A 17,855-nucleotide genomic window follows, 5' to 3' on the forward strand; every position below is an offset into this window, starting at 1 on the left:
AGCGGTGAATCACTGTTCCCCAGATGCTCACCCACTGACTGATCTGTGACCTGACCCGGTTCGTTACCTAATACTAGATCTAGTATAGCGTTTGCCCTACTTTGCCTGTCAACATAATGTGACAGGAATCCATCCTGGAAAACAAAACAATCTCTGCCCCATCTAGACCCTTGGAACTAATCAAGTGCCAATCAATATTAGGGAAGTTAAAGTCACCCATAATAACAACCCTGTTACTTTTGCAACTTTCCAAAATCTGCTTCCCGAGCTGCTTCACGGTATCTCTGCTGCTACCAGGAGGCCTATAGAATACCCCCAGTAGAGTAACTGCTCCCTTCCTGTTCATGACTTCCATCCATATTGACTCAAAAGAGGATCCTGCTACATTACCCACCCTTTCTACAGCAGTAATAGTATTCCTGACCAGTAATGCCACATGTCCTACCCTTCCCCCCCTCTATCACTTTTAAAGCACTGAAATCCAGGAATATTGAGAATCCATTCCTGCCCTGTTGCTAGCCAAATCTCTGTGATTGTCACTACATGATACTTCCATGTATGTATCCAAGTTCTCAGTTCGTCACCCTTGTTCCTGATGCTTCTTTCATTGAAGTACACACACCTTAGCCCTTCTACTTTTTCTGCTGCTCTTTGCTCAAAGCCTGTCAATTTAGTGGATCTGGCTTTACTCCAAGCACTTCTTTCACTGCTCTATCGCTCCGCGTCCCATCCCCCTTGCAAATTAGTTTAAACCCTCCTGAACCATGCTTGCAAACCTACCAGCAAGGATATTGCTCTTCCTCGAGTTCAGATGCCAACCATAAAATCTGTACAGGTCCCAACTTCCCTAGAAGATTTCCCATTGGTCCAAAAATATAAAGCCCTGCCCCCTTCACCAACTCCTCAGCCACGCATTCAACTGCCATTTCCTCCAATTCCTACCATCAATATGACGCAGTTTTGTCAGCAAACCTGAGAAAGCAACCCTTGAGGTCCTGTTCTTCAGCCTTCCGCCTAGTTCTCGAAACTCACACTTCAGGACCTCTTCCCTCTTCCTGCATATGTCGTTGGTCCCAACATGTATTACTACGTCTGGTTGCTTTCCCTCTCGTGCCAGGATGTCATGCACCCGGTCAGAGACATCCCGGACCCTGGCACAAGGGAGGCAACAAACCATGCGGGTTTCCTTCTCACGTCCAGAAAATCTTCTGTCTGCTCCCCTGACTAAAGAGTCTCCAATGACGACAGATTCTGCTCTTCTCCGCCCCATCCTTCTACACCACAGGTTCAGAATCAGTGTCGGAAGCCCTGCCACCTTGGCCCACACCTGGTCGGTCGTCCTCACCAACAACATCCAACAACAGCATCACCTAACCCATCATATGACGCTCAATGGAAAAACATTGAGGAGCGGGTACTTCCCATCCACAGACAAGCAATTTCGGACGATAACAACCTGCAAAGGTACATAAATACTATTGATAATCAATGGGTGCAATTGACTCTTAAAATATGGAAAACCTCGATAAAAGTATGTAATGTATATTGAGATATTGCAATTCGTAAATGGTGTGCATATGACTCGGATTTAAAACCAAATAAATTGGATGCTAGATTTAAGGACTGGACAGCTAAAGGAATAACAGTTTTGCAATAATTGCAACATAATGAAAGAAGGGAATACTGTTCAATTTTGAAGTGCTTAAAGAAAAATTCATTTTAATATTTTATTTACATAATGCCTCATATTCCTTTTATTCTCACAAATCAATGAATGTTGTAAAAATGATCACTTGTACATAGTTCTTTCCTTTTGCTTGTTTTTTTTTTTCATTCCACTATTTTCTAAAAGTGTGTACCTCAGATAAGTACTTTGTGGAGATTTGTGATATATATGATTATGTGATATATATGTGCAATGTCGGAAGTACATATTATGGAAATGTTTGCTTGACGAACTTCAATTAAAGATAAATTACAAAAAAAAAAACGAAATAGACGCATTAGAAAGCAGGGAGACGAAGTCCGGTCCATATTGCTCCGGCCACAAATGGTGGTGATGGTGCTGAGGATGGGAGAGGGGGTGGGAGATCGGAGCCGATTGTGTTTGCCGAAAATCGAGGAAAATGCTGCAGACAAAGGAGAATAAAAACGAAAATTGAAGATGCTGGAAGCACACAGAAAAAAAAATACTTTTTAAATACTCCACATAAAACATTGATTTTGCATAGGTGCCGGCTGATCCATTTAATATATCCAGTATTGTCTGTGTGTTTCGGAGTATTCTATTCATAGTAACAAAGATGGGATGGCGTTAGAGAGTGCACAGAAAAGGTCTACTAGAATATTTGCACTCTGTAATATTTTAGATTGTTGAAACCAAGATTGTTCAGCATGAATCCAAACCTGTTGCAAGGGGATTGGATGAATATAATTAAAATTTCTGATAAAATTGAAACTGCCAAATCGTAAGCAGTGCAGTTGCCCCTATTAATTGATGTCTTCTGTACCAGCTGCAAATTACTATTGTTCGCTCACCTGGCAACATTAACGTATTGTAAATTAAACAGATATTTTAATGTTATTGGATTTTATTTGCAATCAGAGCATTGCTTAGAGTTCGACGTGAGTTCCATTTACAGACCCCAGCATATAATTCAATCAAATATTTGACTCCATTCATCAGCTCATCCCTGAATTTCCTCTGTGACAGAGTGTAGATACACGTGTTGGTGCAGGTACAGAGAAACTGCAACATGAATCCAGACTGTTGCAAAATATACGTAGGGGTATTCAAGTATCTGTCTGTATAAAAGTAATCCCGAGGTTGCCATTTAAGAGCATATACAATGACGGGGATCCACAACAATATGAAATTGGCTGATAGAGCGAACAACAGAATCATTGACTTCCTCCGGTTCTCCACCTCTGGATCTTTCCTGTTCTCTCTGCTGTTCCTGAGACCCCGGCGGACTCTGTTTGCCGCTATAATGTGACTGATTGTTAAAGCATTAAACAATAGAATCAAACTAATTGGCAATAAACTTGTACTGATACCGCTAAACAACTGGTATGCTCGCCAGGTTGCTAAATTATGATAATCCGCTTTGAGAATGCAGCGCCAGGGTACGTTGTCAATGAAAAGGTAAGGTTCTACCGCAAAGTAAAATGGAACACGCCTCGCACAACTCCCGAAACACACAATCACTATCATCACGGTCGCTATCCTCTCGGTGCAGTACCGTTCCCGCAGCTTTTGACTGCAGATTGCAATACAACGATCGAACGTGAAAGCCACCGTGAGCCAAACAGAACAGTCCATGGTTGCGAGCCTCAGGACAAGCGTCACGGCGCAGATCGGTGTAATGAACAAACAAGAGGCATACATATAAATATTATTGATCCGATCGAGTACAACAGCAACGACTGTACAAATTAAATCCGATGCTGCCATTCCCACCAGATAACGCGAGATACATTTGGAGAGTCCGCATTTTCCCCGAGAAAGGATCACAATCGCCATTAAATTAACTGGAAGAAAACAAAAAGCAGTTAGTTTAAAAAACGCTGATCGGTTTGAATTTGATGTGCATGATTAGAAATGCGTTGCCCTGGAGTGAGTGGATCTCATTATTTGATGCTATGCCGGGTCAGATTGAGTTGGATTCACAGAGTTGAAAGAGAGTGTTTCCGTGCACTGTACCTGCCTTTTGATTGTGGCACCTGAGTGACGGTTGTGTCGCAACTTTTTAGCAGTTCACAGCGGGAATTATGTAGTCTGCTATATACTTGCTTGTGGACGGCATATCGACTCACTATTGAAGACGAAAAGAGAGACGTACTTATCGCTGATAAACGAGAAAAGCTTGCAAAAAGAGCTGAAGCAATGGTAAAGATGTTTTCATTTGAATTGAGGTTTGTTTTGTATTGATAGCGAACCACATTCACAACAATACATTCCGGTAAAACTTTGGCAGGTCGAATAAGGTAAAATACATGAATAATATCAATGATTCAATTGCTAAAATAGAGAAAAGAATTGGCCATACATTACGATTTGCAATGTCAGAGAAAAATACGGAGAGCATAAGCGTAAACCTGAACAAACTTAAAAGTGTCATCAGACGTGGCACCATCGTTAAACGAGTTTACGGTGACTCTTCCGCCGTGCAGCAGCAAGTGGAGCGATAAACGCGAAACGCACACCTGACAGCCAATTCCAATTACTTACCAGGGATGCCAATCGTTGCCAGTATAGGGTAGTATATACGTACTAAGTAGTAAATTGCTGGATATCCCATTTTCTGTGTGAAGCAGCAATCAGTTCAAAATGTTCAAACTGCCGATACTGACCGCTGTTTGCTATGTAAGCTCTTATATAGGAATGGAAAGTCTAGCTAGTTAGTCACATAAGTGACAGTCCATTGAACAAACAATTCAAGTAAACCGTTTGTATGAAATGTATCATCGTGCAAAGAAACTCCCTACATGGGGAAGCACAATATAGCAATTATGTTAATTTTTGTGCATTTGCTCCAATCAAATGAGAATATTGTACATATCCTCTCTATAACACAAATTTGGAGTTTTGAAATGGTACATTAATTTCACTCAATATTTTGATAACCTGCAATATTACACTCAATTAACATTTCTAACAGTAGGCGCAGTGTATTAAGATTATTAAATTACAAAAGGGCATCTAGTGTGCCTGTTACTTTAGGCGAACGTTTCCATGGCGGGAGAAAGTTCTCACTTCCTTGTTTCCTTCAGTTTGGTTTGGTGCTGAAATGGTCATCAATGTTGAAGAGAAATAACTTAGTAACAGATTAGAGAAGTTACATCATTGTTGAAATATCAAAAAACAAAGTGAAGTGGGGGTTAAAACAATATGTCGACTGTTCGACAAGAGCGGAGGCCATACTAGACTTGGATTTGTGTACCTGACCAACCTCCTCACATTTTGTTGGGTGAACAGGCAGGGTCGTGACCACAACTCCTTAACTTTCAGGATGGCGAAAGGAAATGATAGGTATGATCCTTTAAAACAGTAGGACAGTTTTAAATTAGAGTCTGGAAGATTACGAGGGTGTCAGGCATGAACTGAGAAACGTTTATTAGAGACACCTTTTCTCCGGAAAGTCCACATCAGACATGCGGAAGGTGCTTGAACATTATTTGCACAGAATACAGGAAAAATGTGCTTGTATGAACAGGAAGGACAGGGACGGACAGATAAGAAAACCTTGGATGTCCAGAGAGATGATGAACTTAGGCAGGAATAAAAAAGCAAGCAGCAGTGGCAATAACAAGAGTGAGCACACCGGTCAAAATTTCTGTTGCTGTGAATAGCTACGCGAGTAAAAGATGACATGATTTCTAAAAGGTATAAAGTTAAAGATGACACATATCTTTAATATTTTATGCAAGATTACTTTTTCATTTCCATCCTTTACAGTTTCAAAATAACAAACACAGATAAAGGGCCCGATGCAAACGTTTGAGCATGTTCGCCCATTCTTCCTTGTAAAAGGTTTGTAGTTCTCTGAGATTCTTGTGCTGCCTTGCATGCGCTGCTCTTTTGAGCTCTATACACAGACGTTCGATAATGTTTAGGGTAGGGGACTGTGAGGGCCATGACAAAACCTTCAGCTTGCGCCTCTTGAGGACGTCCATTGTGAATTTTGAGGATCATTGTCCTGTTGCAGAGCCCATCCTCTTTTCACCTTCAAATTTTTTACAGACAGTGCGATGTTTGCTTCCAGAATTTGCTGGTATTTAATTGAGTTCATTCTTCCCTCTACCAGTGAAATTTTCCGCGTCCCACTCGCTGCAACTCAAGCCCAAAGTATGATCGATCCACCCCCTGCATGACAGTTGGAGGTGTTCTTTCCATGAAATTCAGCACCCTTTTTTCTCCAAACATTCCTTGTTTATTGCGGCAGAATTTCAGCGCCAGAAGTTTGCAAAGGAACATTTAAATAAGCCTGATGCATTTTTGGAACAGGACTTGTAGACTGATAAATTTAAAGTAGAACTTCTTGGCGGCCATATACAAACGTATTTTTGGAGAATAAACGGTACAGAATTTCCGGAAAATAACATTGCTCCAACCGTTAAGGACAGGGGTGGATCGATAATACTTTTGGCTTGTGTTGCAGCTACTGGCACGGGGAACATGTATGTTGTTCATCCACAATTCATTTGTCTTCACTTTACTATGGCTCGGGTTAGCTTCACTTAATATTTCATTTTCTTCTCTCCTCTCCTCACAGTATCTTGAGTCGCATTCGGTGGGTTTGAAAAGTTTCCAGATCCCTTAATTTGCCAGCGAGTTTTGCTATATTTTATGTCCTCCCGTTTCATTTTACTCAAGACTTGGCAGCCTTTGTTGCCTCATCCTCCCTTTATTTATATCTTTTATTTCTATCTTTGGAAATTCCTCCCAAAAACTCCATTCATTGTTCTTCTGTCGTTATCAATGATAGTGAATTTTTCCCGCCAATACTGGCCGCTCCTCTCTTGTGTTTCTTTTACTCCCCTGTAATACATAATGCCGCATCTAACTTAATCTTCTCTCCACTCAGGCTGCATCGATAATTATGTCATTTAAGAATCATTGTCTACGGAGGCTTTATTTACCTTAAAGTCTCTAATCACATCTGTTTCATTACACAACAGCTATTCACTCTTTTACGATCCTGCACCAAACTGATTACCCCAATTTATCTGCATATACAAATTCCCCAATCACTATCTCTGCCTATTTACACGTCTTTTCTATTTCCCTTTGTAATTTGTATTCCATATCTAGCGGCATTTTGGAGGCCCGTTTATAACTCCCAACAGGAATTTTGCTAATGTTAAGTTCCTCAACTCTACCCACAAGATTTCTACATCCATTGATAGTATGTCATCTCGTTCGAAGAACTTGCTGTAAGTATTCATTGATTTATTTACTTATCTATCTATCTATCTATCTATCTATCTATCTATCTATCTATCTATCTATCTATCTATCTATCTATCTATCTATCTATCTATCTATCTATCTATCTATCTATCTATCGATCGATCTATCTACTTACCTATCTATCTTTCTACTTATCTATTTGTTTGTTTGTTTATTAACTTATTTACTTATTTTAATCAAGAGTCATGAGCCCCTTCTGCCTAGCTGCCTGTTTATACGGTACAATATTTATCAATCAGCGTTCAGCTCCCAACTATGATCATTTAGCCATTACTTGCTGATGCCCAGAACGTTGTGCCTGCCAGTTTCAAATTACGGTATAAGAGTACATACATTTGGCTGTTTACCAGAGACCACGGTGTCATCTGTTCTGTTTTATCCTTCCAGGCTGTCCACAGGTGTAACCTACCTTCTTGGTGTATCGTTCATTTCCCTGGTGGGAGGCCTTTAGCGCTTCTGTTGGAGCAATCGTCACAAATGTTTTTATGAGATGCTGTTGGTATTCTCCTGCCCAAGCTTCCCGCATTCACATTTAGCTTGCAGTTGAGAGGTCTCATAATTTCTCCAGAAACCACAGCCGGACCAGTCTTTGCTGACTCTAAGCGAGTAAAACACGTAATAGTAGTCCAGAATCTCGTTCTGTTTGGGTTCGATGTAGGTCGCCCCTCCGCTTGATTAAACTTTCCTGAAACTCTGCATGACCAGTCCTTGTTACTCAGTGAAAGATTAAATATTACCTGCAACTGACCAGGAAGTCAGACAGCAGCCGCATGCTCTTCGATCACTGATACAGATTCAATGACGTTGTGGACAAACGCACCTATTTGCCTGCTGTTCACGATATTACGTTGAGAAATTATTTTACCTTGCATCCGCCACAATGTCAGGAACTAGCCGATAGTAAGCTTTCCAATCTGAAGTCTTGCTTTGGTTCTAGTGCTCATGGACTCCTCCCCAACTCTCTTGCTGAGTAATAGTGATTCCACTGATTCACAGTTAACCCCAAACTCCACTGACGTACAGACATCGGAAACATCGCCCCACGTGTCCTTACTCACCCCAGCTCGAGGTAACTCCTCAGTCCTCCTCAATGGCTTCCACTTTATCAATGTGGAGACTTTATTCATTTTTCCTCTACACGCAATTATTAACATCGCTGTCTTTCCCATTGACTGTTACCGTTAAAAGTCGTGTAATTCTTCATAATATCTGTCTTTAACTTTTAATAGCACCGCTAGATCACTGTTGTATTCGTTACCATCCCTACGCTTTGATCTGACAACCGTCCCTCTAAAGCGAAGACATCAATGCTTAAGTATAACTAGAAGAAAATAGCAAAAAAAAAAAACCACGAGAAAATGAAATAGCTTTACTTAAAGGGATACTTTTATTCCTTAAGGTGAAATATTTGGCTGTGGAGTCATCTCAATATAAGAGTTCAATTATCCTGTTTCATTCAAGAGCCTGATGTTTGTGGAGTGGTCTGCTCTGGCATGTTGGTTACCCGAGTCTGATATACTGATATATTTTCGCTACGGCTAGCAGCGAGATAGGAGCTTTGATGATCGATCCTGCTTTCCTAAAATGACGTTTGAAATAGAAGTGTTCAGTGTTTGAGAGAGCTTTAGCTGTGATTTCCTGCACCGTATCCAGTACCTTTGTAGGATTTTTCCATTAGGTCCTTTAGTTAAGTGTCCTCATACCAGGCCGTAATGCAGCCAGTTAATAAACTTCCCACTACACAGCTATAGATGTTTGTCATAAATCTATAATTGTAACTGTAAAATGCAAGATCACTTAATGTAATTTCCTGTAGACAAGTGTAATGGTGAACGAAGTAATGGTTGCTCGAGATCTCGTGCAACATAAAAACACAATAAGATAAAGAATACAATAAAAAAGTACGACAAATATTTATGCATAGGATATCATACAACTAATATACAAAGATTGATTTTACGCACATAGGAATTAATTTTAAATCCCCCATTCCTTTCTGACATTAAAGGATATCAGACAGGGATAAAATGTGTTGACGTGGATTGACTATATATGGACAGACCAGAGGCCTGCTGGGGCAAGGATTTTTCTCGGTGGTAGATATTTGCACTTGGGCCAAAGAAAGTGTCAGAGCTTCGGAAGAGCTAATCACAATCGACGTTGGTGACTTGTCCAAATGAACTACAATTGGCATTTCCAAGCGTACAAACGGTGGGGAGCTGGGAATAGAATTTACGAACAGTTGGAAGGAGAGATAATGAGCAACTATACAGCAGATTACTTTAACATTCGGAGATTCCTCTTCGTGAAACAGATTTGCGTCCCATTTTCAATAACTTGCCGATCTTTTAGTATCCTCTGCGGTCTCTAAATTCCACCCAGAATGGAGTGATGACACCACCCGGTAATTTAACTTCATTTCATGTCTCATTATTGCCGTCCTATCGGCCAGTGAGAGGCTTTCCCTTTCTCCAATCTAAATGACATAAATCTCTATTCCCCGAGAACCACAGGGAAGATATTCTCATGGCAAACGTTACCTCCTGCCGCAATCGGAGACAGTGTTTGCGTCCGTCACCCCAGGCCCAGGACATCTTTGCAGGAACTCATCACAACCGATCCTTGTGCTGAAACACCTTCAACTGCTTCAGCAAGAACTTGTCTTTCACTCAATATACCTAATGACTTGGCATCCACAGCGGTTTGTGTAAATAAATTCCACACTTTCATCACACGCTGACTAAATAAATAGCTCCCAGTCTAAGTTCTGAAGGGATGTCCTTCTATTCTGTGGCAGTTCCCTCTGGTCCAATTCTCCCGCACTGTAAGAAATATCCACCCGATATCCACTCCAACTAGGCCTATCCGATGGGTTTCAGACGAGATTCCACCTCATTAATCGAAACTACTGCGTGTACAAACCCAGATTCATCCATCGCTAGTCATACCTTACAGATCTTTCATTCCAGGAATCATACTTACCAACCTGCTCTGGATCCTCTCCATTGTTAGCACACTCTGTTGTTTTCACATACGGGGCCAACAAACGGCTCCGCATATTACAAGTGTTGTCTGAACAATACGTTGTAAACCCTCGAACTTACTTGCTTCCTATTATGGTCCAACCTCTCGAAATTTATGCTATATTGCATTTTTCTTTGTTGCTACTCAACCGGTAGGTTAGACCTAGGCAATCATCTATTATGCCTCAACATTTCCATTGCATATCTGAATTCTGAACAATCGCTCGTTTAAAAAAACTCCTTTACTTCATTATTCCTTCTTCTGAATTACACGATGAAGCAGCTCCCCGCATTGTATTTTTTCTATCATTGTTTCGTCCGTTCTACGAAGTAACCTAAACTCGATTTTTCTGAGCTCCGTGTACCTATCTTAAGAGGCGCTTCATAGACCCTATTGATCCGACAGCACGACAGGCCCCGGCAGTGCATTCTGCGCACCCACCATTCTCTGTGTGATACACTTACTCGTGGCATCTCCTCTCTACTTATTTCCAAGCACCGTAAACTATGTCCATCGTGTTAGCCATTTCAGGCCTGGGAAAGAGCCTCTGACAATCCCCACGATCAGTGCCTCTCATCACCTTATACACCTAAGATATTGCAATTGCTAAATGGTGTGCATATGACTCGGATTTTACACCAATTAAATTTGATGCTAGATTTAAGGACTGGACATCTAAAGGAATAACATTTCTTTGCAACATAATGAAAGAAGGAACACTGTTCAGTTTTGAAATGCTTAAAGAGAAACACTTATTAACGTTTTATTTACAAAATGCCTCATAGGCCTGATTTTATTCTCACAAATCAATGAATGTTGTAAAAATGATCGCTTGTACATAGTTCTTTCCTTTTGCTTGTTTTTTTTTTCTTTCCACTTTTTTCTATAAGCATATCCCTCAGATAAATACTTTGTGGTGATTTGTGATATATATGATTATGTGATGTATATGTACAATGTCTGAAGTACATCTTATGGAAATGTTTGTTTGACGAAATTCAATTTTTTAAAAATTACAAAAAAAGAAATAGACGCATTAGAAAGCAGGGAGACGAAGTCCGGTCCATATTGCTCCGGCCACAAATGGTGGTGATGCTGTTGAGGATGGGAGAGGGGGTGGGAGATCGGAGCCGATTGTGTTTTGCCGAAAATCGAGGAAAATGCTGCAGACAAATGAGAATAAAAACCAAAACTGACGATGCTGGAACACAAAGAAAAAAAAAGACTTTTTAACTACTCCACATAAAACATTGATTTAGCATAGGTGCCGGCAGATCCATTTAATATATTCAGTATTGTCTGTGTGTTTCGGAGTATTCTATTCATACTAACAAAGATGGGAAGGCGTTAGAGAGTAAACAGACAAGGTCTACTGGAATTATTGCACGCTGTAATCTTCTAGATTGCGGAAACCAAGTTTGTTCAGCATCAACCCGAACCTGTTGCAAGGGGATTGGATGAATATATTTAAAATTTGTGATGAAATGGAAGCTGCCAAATCGTAAGCAGAGCAGTTGACCCGATTAATTGCTGTGTTCAGTACCAGCTGCAAATCACTAATGTTCGCTCACCTGGCTGCATTAATGTATTGCGAATTAAACAGATATTTTAATGTTATGGGATTTTATTTGCAGTCACAGCATAGCTTACAATTCGATGTGAGTTCCATTAACAGTCCCGTCCATATAATTTAATCAAATATTTGACTCCATTCTTCAGCTCCTCCCTGAATTTCCTCTGTGACAGAGTGTAGATACACGTGTTGGTGCAGGTAGAGAGAAACTGCAACATGAATCCAGACTGTTGCAAAATATACGTAGTGGTATTCAAAGATCTGTCTGTATAAAAATAATCCCGAGGTTGCCATTTAAGAGCATATACAATGACGGGGATCGACAACAATATGAAATTGGCTGATAGAGCGAACAACAGAATCATTGACTTCCTCCGGTTCTCCACCTCTGGATCTTTCTTCTTCTCTCTGTTGTTCCTGAGACCCCGGCGGACTCTGTTTGACGCTATAATGTGACTGATTGTTAAAGCATTGAACAATGGAATCAAAATAATTGGCAATAAAATTGTACTGACAGCGCTAAACAACTGGTATGCTCGCCAGGCTGGTAAATTATGATAATCCGTTTTGAAAATGCAGCGCCAGGGTACGTTGTCAATGAAAAGGTAAGGTTCCACCGCAAAGTAAAATGGAACACGCCTCGCAGAACTCCCGAAACACACAATCACTATCATCACGGTCGCTATCCTCTCGGTGCAGTATCGTTCCCGCAGCTTCTGACTGCAGATTGCAATACTGCGATCGAACGTGAAAGCCACCGTGAGCCAAACAGAACAGTCCAGGCTTGCGTGCCTCAGGACAAGTGTTAAGGCGCAGATCGGTGTAATGAGTAAAGAAGAGGCATACATATAAATATTATTGATCCGATCGAGTACAACAGCAATGATTGTATAAATTAAATCGGATGCTGCCATTCCCACCAGATAACGCGAGATACATTTGGAGAGTCCGCATTTTCCCCGAGACAAGATCACAATCGCCATTACATTAACTGGAAGAAAACGAAAGGCAGTTAGCTTTAAAAAACGCTGATCCGTTTGAATTTGATGTGCATGATTAGAAATGCGTTGCCCTGGATTGAGTGGATCTCATTATTTGATGGTGTGCCGGGTCAGATTGAGTTGGATTCACAGAGTGGAAAGAGAGTGTTTACGTGCACTGTACCTGCCTTTTGATTGTGGGTCCCGAGTGACGGTTGTGTCGCAACCTTCTAGCAGTTCACAGCGGGAATTATGTAGTTTGCTATATACTTGCTAGAGGGCGGCTTATCGACTCATTATTGAAGGCAAAAAGAGAGACGTACTTGTCGCTGATAAACGAGAAAAGCTGGCAAAAAGAGCTGAAGCGACGGTGAAGATCTTTTCATTTCAATTGAGGTTAGTTTTTCATTGAGATCGAACCACATTCACAACGGTACATTCCGGTAAAACTTTGGCAGGTCGAATAAGGTAAAATACAGGAATAATATCAATGATTCAATTGCTAAAATAGAGAAAAGAACCGGCCATACATTAAGATTTGCAACGTCGGAGAAAAATACGGAGAACATATGCTTAAACCTAAAACAAATTAGAAGAGTCATCAGACGTGGCACCATCGCTAGCAGATTTTACGGTGACTCTTTCGCCGTGCAGCAGCAGGTGCAGTAATAAAAGCAAAACGCACAGCTAACAGCCAATTCCAATTACTTACCAGGGATACCAATTGCTGCCAGTATGGGATAGTAAATACGCACTATGTAGTAAATTGCTGGATATCTCATTTTTCTGTGTGAAGCAGCAATCAGTTCAAAATTTTCAATGCCGATACTGACCGCTGTTTGCTATGTAAGCTCTTATATAGAAATGGAAAGTGCACCTTGATAATTAATCATTCTAGCTAGTTAGTCACATAAGTGACAGTCCATTGAACAAATAATTCAAGTAAACCGTTTGTATGAACTGTCTCATCGTGCAAAGAAACTCCCTCCATGGAGAGAACACAATATAGCAATTATGTTATATTTTTGTATTTGCCCATTTCAAATGAGAATATTGTATAATTTCTCTCTATAACACAAATTTAATGTTTTGAAATTGTACAATACTTTTACTCAATATTTTGATAACCTGCAACTTTACACTCAAATAATTAACATTTCTAACAGTAGGCGCAGTGCATTAAGATTATTAAATTACAAAACATCATCCAGTTTGCATGTTACTTTAGGCGAAAGTTTCCTTGGGCGGAGAATGTTCTCACTTCCTTGTTTCCTTCAGTTTGGTTTGGTGCTGTAATGGTCGTCAAGGTTGATGAGAAATAACTTAGTAACAGAGTAGAGAAGTTATATCATTGTTGAAATATCAACAAACCACAGTGCAGTGGGTTTGCACTTGTGCGAACTTAAGGCGTCATTTTAAGGAAAGTATCTGTAACCTATGGTCACATTGAATACTGAAAGCAAATCCAGCACAGAACTGCACCGATTACTTCTAAACACCTAAATGTGTCACAGTAATATACCAGCCTAGCTTGCCACCCACAATGGACATTTTATGACATTCCTTGCGCGTGTATTGTTTTCATACATTGCTCATTGCATTTCTATTCATTTTAATTTTTGCAGGTTTTACAAGACTCAGTATTTTCCACAATGTACCAGCTTTTCGGAGTTTTAGAATAGATAGAGCCAGGAGTTGAGGTGGGTGGATGGGGCGTGGAAGTTGCACAATTAATCAGGGTCAATATCACTGCTGCGCTTAGAAACAATGGAGAGATCACCTGCTGAGTCCATTTGGGTTGAACTCCAGAATACGGTGGATGCCATGACACTGATGGGATTACTGAAAAACCGTCAATAGCAACCTGTCATTGGGAAACAGATACTTAATCAGACTAAGGAAATGCGTAAAAATAATAGTGTTGTTGGCAACCTACCTGATATAATGTGAAATAATGACATAATCTGCTGCAGATTTCTGCATTCTATAAATTTCGACCTTTATAGTCTAAGGGATTTAGACGGGGCAGAACATGTTAAGGTTACTTAAAACAATATGTAGACGGCTCGACAAGAGCGGAGGTCATACTGGACTTGGGGCTGTGTACCTGACCAACCTCCTCACATTTTGGTGAGTGACCAAAGGCAGGAAAGTGACCACAACTCCTTAACTTTCAAGATGGCTAGAGGAAAGGATAGTTATGATCCTTTAAAACAGTAGAACCGTTTTAAATTAGAGTCTGGAAAATTACGAGGGAGTCAGTCATGAACTAAGAACCTTTTATTAGAGACACCTTTTCTCTGGAAAGTCCACAACAGTCTTGCGGAAGGTGCTTGAAGATTATTTTCACAGAATACAGGAAAAATGTGTTTCTGTGAAAAGGAAGGACAGGGACGGAGAGATTAGTAACCCTGGATGTCCAGAGAGATGATGAACATAGGCAAGAATAAAAAGACAAACAGCAGTGTCAATAACAAGTGTGAGCACCCTGGGCAAAATTTATCTTGCTGTGAAGAGCTAAGCGAGTAAAAGATGACCTGATTTCTAAAAGGTATAAAGTTAAAGATGACGCATTTTTTTATATTTTAAGCGAGATTCCTTTTTAATTTCAATCCTTTACAGTTTCGAAATAACAAAACAGTTAAAGGGCCCGATGCAAACGTTTGGGCTTGTTCGCTTATACTTCGTTGTAAAAATTTTGTAGTTCTGTGAGATTCTTGTGCTGCCTTGCATGCGCCGCTCTTTTGAGCTCTATACACAGACGTTCGATAATGTTTAGGGTAGGGGACTGTGAGGGTCATGGTAAAACCTTCAGCTTGCGGCTCTTGAGGTAGTCCATTGTGAACTTTGAAGTGAGTTTAAGATCATTGTCCTGTTGTGGAGCCCATCCTCTTTTCACCTTCAGCTTTTTTTCTAGCAGTGCGATGTTTGCTTCCAGTATTTGCTGGTATTTAATTGAATTCATTCTTCCCTCTACCAGTGAAATATTCCCCGTGCCGCTGGCTGCAACACAACCCAAAGCATGATCGATCCACCCAGTGCATGACAGTTGGAGGTGATCTTTCCATAAAATTCAGCACTTTTTTCTCTCCAAATATTCCTTGCTCATTGCGGCCAATCTTCAGCGTCAGAAGTTTGCAAAGTATCATTTATACAAGACTGATGCAGTTTGGGAACAGTTCTTGTGGACTGTTGAAGATAAAGTAGAACTTCTTGTCTGCAATAAGCAAAGGTATTTTTGTAGAATAAAGGGTGCAGTACTTCAGGAAAATAACACTGCTCCGACCATTACGCACGGGGGTGGATCGATCATACTTTTGGCATGTGTTGCAGCCACTGGCACGGGGAACTTGTATATTGTTCATCCGCAATTTATTTGTTTTCGCATTACTATGGCTAGGGTTAGCTACTCTTGAAATTTCATTTTCTTCTCTCCTCCCAGTATCTTGAGTCGGATTCGGTAGGTTTGAAAAGCTTCCAGATCCCTTAATTTCCCAGAGAGTTTTGTTATATTTTATGCCCTCCCATTTCATTTTACTCCATCTTGGCAGCCTTTGTTGCCTCATCCTACCTTTGGAATACATTTCTATCTTTGGAAATTGCTCCCAAACACTCCAGTCACTGTTCTTCTGGCGTCATCAATGATAGTGAATCATCCCGTCAATACTGGCCGCTCCTCTCTTGTGCTTCTTTTACTCTCCTGTAATACTTAATGCCGCATCTAACTTGGTCTTCTCTCTACTCAGGCTGCATCGATAATTATGTCATTTGAGAATCATTGTCTACGGAGGCTTTATTTAACTTAAAGTTTCTAATTACATCTGTTTCATTACAAAACAGCTATTCACTCTTTTACGATCCTGCACCAAACTGATTAACCCAATCTCTCTGCATATACAAATCCCCCAATCACTATCCCTGCCCTTTTTACACGTTTTTACTACTTCCCGATGTAATTTGCATTCCATATCCTAGCTAATCTTTGAAGACCTGTTTATAACTCCCAACAGGGATTCTGTTAATGTTGCGTTCCTCAGCTCTACCCACAACATATCTACATCCATTGATAGTAGGTCATCTAGTTCGAAGAACTTGATCTATGTATTTATTCATTTATTGGCTTATCTATCTATCTATCTATCTATCTATCTATCTATCTATCTATCTATCTATCTATCTATCTATCTATCTATCTTTCTATCTATCTATCTATTTATTTGTTTGTTCATTAACATATTTACTTATTTTAATCAAGGGTCATCTGCCCCTTCTGCCTGGATGCCTGTTTATCCGATGCAATGTTTATCAATCAGCGTTCAGCTCCCAACTATGATCTTTTAGTCATTACTTGCTGATGCCCAGAACGTTGTACCTGCCAATTTCAAATTACGGTATGAGAGTACATACATTTGGCTGTTTACCAGAGACCACGGAGTCATCTGTTCTGGTTTATCCTTCCAGGTTGTCCACAGGTGTAACCTACCTTCTCGGTGTATCGTTCATTTCCCTGGTGGGAGGCCTTTAGCGCTTCTGTTGGAGCAATCGTCACAAATGTTTTTATGAGATGCTGTTGGTATTCTCCTGCCCAAGCTTCCCGCATTCACATTTAGCTTGCAGTTGAGAGGTCTCATAATTTCTCCAGAAACCACAGCCGGACCAGTCTTTGCTGACTCTAAGCGAGTAACACACGTAATAGTAGTCCAGAATCTCGTTCTGATTGGGTTCGATGTAGGTCGCCCCTCCGCTTGATTAAACTTTCCTGAAACTCTGCATGGCCAGTCCTTGTTATTCAGAGAAAGATTAAATATAAACTACAACTGACCAGGAAGTCAGACAGGAGCCGCATTTTCTTCGTTCACTGATACAGATTCGATGATGTTGTGGACAAATGCACCCACTTCCCTACCGTTCACAATATTAGGTTGAGAAATTATTTTGCCTTGCATCCGACACAATGACAGGAACTAGCCGATAGTAAAATTTCCAATCTGATGCCTTGCTTTGTTTCTTGTGCTCATGGACTCCTCCCCAACTCTCTTGCTGAGTAATAGTGATTCCACTGATTCACAGTTAACCCCAAACTCCACTGATGGGCAGACATCTGAAACATCCCCACACGTGTCCTTACTCACCCCAGCTCGAGGTAACTCCTCAGTCCTCCTCAATGTCTTGTACTATATTAATGTGGTGACTTATTTTTTTTTCCTCTGCATGCAATGATTACCATCGCTTTCTTTCCCAATGACTGTTACCGTTAAAAGTCGTGTAATTGTTCATAATATCTGTCTTTAACTTTTGATAACAC

Source organism: Hypanus sabinus, chromosome 31 (assembly GCF_030144855.1).
Source record: "Hypanus sabinus isolate sHypSab1 chromosome 31, sHypSab1.hap1, whole genome shotgun sequence".
Classification (NCBI taxonomy): domain Eukaryota; kingdom Metazoa; phylum Chordata; class Chondrichthyes; order Myliobatiformes; family Dasyatidae; genus Hypanus; species Hypanus sabinus.